Genomic DNA, 6,684 nt, shown 5'->3' on the forward strand with positions numbered 1-6,684 from the left:
TTTCTGTAATCTGATATAATGTATGCTGTACAAAGGTAGTCTAGATGTAACAGAGTAGATACAAGAAGACCTGGGTATATTCAGTAGGAAGATACTCAAGCAGCTGTAACGCAACATGGAAGTCTGCTTTGCCAGGAGATGAATGTATCTATCTGTATTCCTGTTTCCTGAATAAATAACGTAAACATTGAAGAAGCCTGAGAAAGTCTATATCCTGTTTGCGGTGTGGAGAGTCAAGTGATCTCACAGTCTGTGAGACGATGGTGTCGAAGCAAGGTGATAAGAACAGTTTATAACACACAGCATTAAAACTTAAAGAGAACCTGTAACAAAAAAGTTCCCCTGGGGGTACTCACCTCAGTAGGGGAAGCCTCAGGGTCCCAATAAGGCTTCCCCCTCTGCTGTAGCTGCAGGCAATCCAGCGCTGGCTCCCCCAAAGTATCCTGCAATCCACGCTCGACAAACCTTCCCTAGCTCAAGCGGGCCGCTGTTGCAGCTCTCCGCACGGATATAGGCGAAAATAGCTGATCTCTGTCGAGTCCGCTCCACTACCCAGGTGCAGGAGACTTGCGCCTGCGCAGTAGAGCGGCCTGACAGCGATCGCGTATTTCCGCCTATGGAGAGCCAATACTGCGCCTGCGCTGGAGCCGGGAAGGTACATATTTACATTCCTGCTGTTCGGGAATGAGCGAGACCGCCGTGGGACACAGGAGGACGGGGGAAGCCTCGATAGGATCTGGAGGCCTCCCCCTACCGAGGTGAGTACCCCCCAGGGGAACTTTTTGTTGTTACAGGTTTCCTTTAAGCATTAACATACCTGTGTTTGTATGTACGCCACAGGTGCGCTTTAAGCCAAGGGGGAACTTACAAGCCTCCTGTGTATCACCCGTGCTCCTACCAGCAGCATCCTCTATAGCAGGACATGCTGCACAACAGTCGAGCATACCAGAAAATAATTACTACAAAAATCACAAATGGCAGTCAATTCTAATTAAAAGTATATTTTTATTAACATTAAATTATAAAATGGCTTGCTTAGCGATTAAAGCTTTTTTCCTTAATTGTATCACACTTTTAACACAGTGGGGGAGGGGTGATATTGGGTGCACACATTGGGAGAGAAGTATATAAATGGCGACACACAATGGGGAGGGATGATATTGGGGGGCACACAGTGGGAGAGGAGTATCTTATTGGGGGGCACACAGTGGGGTATGATTGGTCATATGGTGATGCACGGTGGGGGAGTAGGGGGGCATACAGTAGAGTAGAAGGGGTGATATTTTACTCAGTAGGGGAGGGCTATATTACATTAGTGGGTAGGAGCTTCTCTTTCACCAGTCGAATTTGGCAGCCTGGTCCTCGTACATAGTTACCTGCTGTCCTGCTTCTTCATACACAGCTGAGCACAGTCAGCAGTAACCAGTACGCCGCTGTGGTGTCTGATTTAGCTACGTCGTCTGATTTAGCTACCTGTAGCTAAATCAGACAGCACAGTGTGTCCGGAAAAGCTACTCTGTCTGAATTAGCTACAATGGCAAAAAACAAACCCTGTGTATATGCTGCATAATGTTGTTTGCCCTTGAGTGATAGGTTACAGATCTTATTTATGTAATAATTATTATGTTGGATATGAAATAGCCAATGTATTGTTCTTCAAGTTCAGCTCATTCTTCTTATTATTATTAATATTGTTATTATTAGCGCTCCCCATTTTCTATACGCTACGCCTCCCACAGTTTTAGGGGTACAAGCGCCAAACTTTCTACACTTATTCGTCCTGTAGCGAAGTATATTGCTTGTGCTTTAATAAGCGATCCCACCCTCCGTGCCCCTGCGGCGGACCCCGGAAGACCCCTTTTTCCGTGTTGACTTTGACAGGGAAAAATTTTAAATCACTGCCACTCGTACAGTTTTGAAGCTACACTCCCCAAACTCGGACCACATATTGTAGGTGTAACCCCAAATAAAAATATGTATTTTGGGGGGGTCACCCTGAAGTGGGCGGAGCTACCAGCGGCCAATGAAAATTTGAAGTTACATTCACCAAACTTGGGTCATTTGTTAATGGAGTGAAGCTGAAGCATTCTGTCTCATTGGGCTCTATTCTCAAAGAGCCAAAAGTTCCGCAAAATTTTACCGCTATATTCCCGCCAGCGGTAAACTCCGCATTTTTTCCACATTCACTAATATTTTCCGCATGTTTTCCGCATGCGGGAAAAAAGATGCGGAAACAGGCATTATTCATGCGGGAATCATGCGGTAAAAAGGTCGCATGAAAAAGTGTTTAAAAAAAAAAGTTAAAGTCCACCAAGCACAGCCCTTAAAGGGGAACTGAAGAGAGAGGTATATGGAGGCTGTCATGTTTATTTCCTTTTAGACAATACCAGTTGCCTGGCAGCCCTGCTGATCCTCTGCCTCTAATACTATTAGCCATAGCCCCTGAACAAGCATGCAGCAGATCAGGTGTTTCAGTGGTTCAGACTTATAAGTCTGATCCGACAAGACTAGCTGCATGCTTGTTTCTGGTTTTAATCAGATACTACTGCAGAGAAATAGACCAGCAGGGCTGCCAGGCAACTGGTATTGATAAAAAGGAAATAAACATGACAGCCTCCATATACCTCTCTCTTCAGTTCCCCTTTAAGCCTCCACACTTCATTAAAGTCAATGGGATGCGGAATATATCACCTACTACTTGTAGGTGATAAAAATTCGGTAATTAACGAAGAAATGATGCGCCTGAACATCTTTGAGAATTGATCTTTTATTGCGGAAAATACCGACTTTTGCGGAAATTTTACCGCATGAATCCCGCACTTTTATCACACTTTTTCCGCATGCGGAAAAAACATGCGGAACATTTTGAGAATTCCAACTTGCCGGTATTTTGGGTGCAAACTTCCCGCATGTACTTTACCGCATGCGGGAAGTCTTTGAGAATAGAGCCCATTTTGGGGACTCCCAAAAGTGGGCAGAGCCATAATCAACCAATCAGATTTTCCCTATTGACTTCAATGAGAAAATGTAAACAGCTGTAATTCTCACTGTATTAAAGCCAGAGTTCCCAGACTTGGCACACTGGGTGACTGGGGTTAAAATTTGGCAAGGTGGGCGGAGCCACATACAGCCAATCAGACACATAGCCAACATCCTGTGGTTTCTTCAGAAACGACACCATCTATTTAATATTATTATTGGTGCCCCCCCCCCCCATTTTCTATACGCTACTCCTCCTACAGTTTCACAGGTACAAGCCCCAAACATTCCACACTTATTCGTCTTTAAAGGGAACCAGAGAGGAATGATTTTATAACATATAAAAAGAGTTTATACATACCTGGGGCTTCTTCCAGCCCCATAAGCCTGGAACGCTCCCATGCCGTCACTTCCGGCGGACGCGGCCAATTGTCCGCATCACAGGGGCTCCCTCCATACCCGTACGCATGCGGCTGCGCAGTAGGCAGCCACACGCGTACCTGTATGGAGGGAGTGCCCTGTGATGTGGAGAATTGGCCACGTCCGCCGGCCGACTGGCGGTAATGATAGGACCCGGTATCAGCGGTTCCAGGCAGCGGAGGACAGCGGCGTGGGAGCGATCCGTGCGTATGGGGCTGGAGGAAGCCCCAGGTATGTATACTTCATCCTCTCCGGATCCCTTTAAGCCCCACCCACATGCAGAGTAGCACAGAAAAGGATTAAGATGAAATAGGGCCCTAGACAAGATAGTACTTTTTTGAGCGCTACTCTACTTTAGGGGACCCAGCAGGAAACCTCATAGGGAACTGTTCTCCAATCACAGCATCCTTTACCGCACAAAGCATTGTGAATGGCTGAACAGGGTGGGTGTAGTTTATTACAACCTAGAAGTTCAAGAGCATGCCGTCCCCCCAATCACATTAGCTAGATTTCCCTACTAGGTTTTCCTAGTGCCCATTTTTGTGCACTGCTGATGGTCACCTGACTTTTTTAGTTAGATTTGGTGGGGGTAGCATCCACCAGGCCCCTAGACCAGACGCAAATACTGCCGCTCTCACCGTTTGAAAGCCAGAGGTCCAAAACTTGGCACAGACCATGGCATGGTGGTTAATGTTAAAATTTAGAAAAATGGGCGGAACTTAAAACAGCCAATCAAATGTTACCTATTGCTAATCAATGCCAATATATACGTTGCATGTGCAGAAAGCTCCTGGCGGCAGGAGCGTGATTAAGGATGTGTAATCCCTTCCACCCCAGATTAGATTCTCTTTTAATAGGAACGGTAGTGACAATTACATAATGAATAAAATGGCTCATTGTTTACAATATTCATTTTAAGATTATTTGGTCAGTGTTTGTCATTTGGAAAAAATGTGCAGCCCGATGTACATTCTTACATTTATCGTAGTTAAATTTTTTAGTTCTGCCAGCTGATCAGTGCCAAATGTTTGTTTCTGAGAGTTTTATGCACAGAGGGAGATATGGCTGGCTTGGCAGTTGGAAAAAGCCATTATTTCCCACAATGCAAAAAGGTGCATTCAGCCTCATGCAGCCGCAAGTACTGGGTCCTGGCTTGATGATGTCATCAACCCATGACACGTTACATGAGTCAATATGTAGCTTGGTGTGCTGTACTTCTGGCATGGAATTACTCATTGTCAGTGCAGTGTCTTATTCTGCTCACCTAAGGGTGGGGTGCATGTTGGCCACTACAAATCGGGGAACTACAGTGGAGCAATAATGACCAGTAGGCACCACAGAACACTATAGGTGAGTGAGGGTGCCATCAGAGAATTTTATAAATTAAACATGTTGAGGCCTGCAAATAAAATTGTGACCTTGCTTAACCACTTGAGGACCACAGTCTTTTCGCCCCTTAAAGGGACACTAAAGTCAAACAAAAAAAATGGGTTTTACTCTCCTAGGGCTTCAAATAGCCCCCTGCAGCTGTCCGGTGCCCTCGCTGTCTCCCTCCGATCCTCCTGGCCCCGCCAGCAGCCACTTCCTGTTTCGGTGACAGGAGCTGACAGGCTGGGGACGCGAGTGATTCTTCGCGTTCCCAGACACATTAGCACCCTCTATGCTGCTATATGGTATATGATATATGCTATAGTAGCATAGATGGCACTATTGTGGCCAGGAACTTGAAGAATCACTCGCGTCCCCAGCCTGTCAGCTCCTGTCACCGAAACAGGAAGTGGCTGCCGGCGGGGCCAGGAGGTTCGGAGGGAGATGGCGAGGGCACCGGACAGCTGCAGCAGGCTATTGGAAGCCCCAGGTGAGTAAAACTCATTTTTTTGTTTGACTTAAGTGTCCCTTTAAGGACCAGAGCCTTTTTTTCCATTCAGACCACTGCAGCGTTCACGGTTTATTGCTTGGTCATACAACCTACCACCTAAATGAATTTTACCTCCTTTTCTTGTCACGAATACAGCTTTCTTTTGGTGCTATTTGATTGCTGCTGCGAGTTTTCGTTTTTATTATTTTCATCAAAAAAGACATGAATTTTGTCCAAAAAATGACTTTTTTGACTTTCTGTGCTGACATTTTTCAAATAAAGTAAAATTTCCTATACATTTGAGCGCGAAAGTTATTCTGCTACATGTCTTTGATTAAAAAAAAAAACATTCCGTGTATATTTATTGGATTGGGTAAAAGTTATAGCGTTTACAAACTATGGTGCCAAAAGTGAATTTTCCCATTTTGAAGCATTTCCGACTTTTCTGCCCACCTGTCATGTTTCATGAGGTGCTAAAATTCCAGGATAGTATAAATGCCCCCCAAATGACCCCATTTTGGAAAGAAGACATCCCAATGTATTCACTGAGAGGCATAGTGAGTTCATAGAAGATTTTATTTTTTGTCACAAGTTAGCGGAAAACGACACTTGCAAAAAGTTTCCATTTCTTCTAACTTGCGACAAAAAAAAATGAAATCTGCCACGGACTCACTATGCTCCTCTCTGAATACCTTGAAGTGTCTACTTTCCAAAATAGGGTCATTTGTGGGGTGTGTTCACTGTCACCAGAAAATCGCAATGTGGGCAGCAGTCACCAGAAAATCGCAATGTGGGCAGCATATTACTAAGTACTGTGCATATCGTTCATTGCGGCTTTTAATATTGGTGCTTATGGCAGCCCTGTTTTTCACCTGCTCTGCACCTTACCCCCTGCCCTTCCCCTCATACCATGTGCTATCATTTTTCCACCAGAAAAGTTTGGCCAGTACACCTTAACCCCCCCCCCCCCCCCCCCCTGCAAAGTGGCCAGTATGACTATCCCTCCCAACATTTTATGTGTGCCCCCCCCCTCCTACTAATCTAGTGGTCGACTTATTCCCCTATGTATAGCCAGGATTTCCCCCCCCCCCCCCAAGAAAGAAACTAAGTGGCCAGCATTACTGACCCTCTTCCCTCACCTTCCCCATGTATATTACCTTTCCACAAAGATTGATGTAATTTGAGGCCAGTCTCCCCCCCCCCACACACACTTTCCGTGGCTGACGTCCCCCCCCCCCTTGCAATGTGTGTGTGCCCCTCCACCTTTGTATGCACAGCAAAGCAGTTTATAACTACATTACACCTTGTCCCCCTCCACCTTTGTATGCACAGCAAAGCAGTTATAATGACATTACACCTCGTCAAGCGCTGTGCATTGCTCCTCTCCTACACTTTCATCAGAGGCGAGCTGCCCAGTGTACTTTGCA

At 45.7% G+C, this 6,684-nt stretch overlaps 1 protein-coding gene across 1 annotated transcript in view; it reads right to left on the minus strand.

Annotated features, from left to right (window-relative positions):
• Window positions 1-6,684, minus strand: part of LOC137521880 (aflatoxin B1 aldehyde reductase member 2-like) — a 54,422-nt gene that overhangs the window by 46,921 nt on the left and 817 nt on the right. The gene's annotated exons all lie outside the window — the stretch shown is intronic.

Source organism: Hyperolius riggenbachi, chromosome 6 (genome assembly GCF_040937935.1).
Source record: "Hyperolius riggenbachi isolate aHypRig1 chromosome 6, aHypRig1.pri, whole genome shotgun sequence".
NCBI lineage: Eukaryota > Metazoa > Chordata > Amphibia > Anura > Hyperoliidae > Hyperolius > Hyperolius riggenbachi.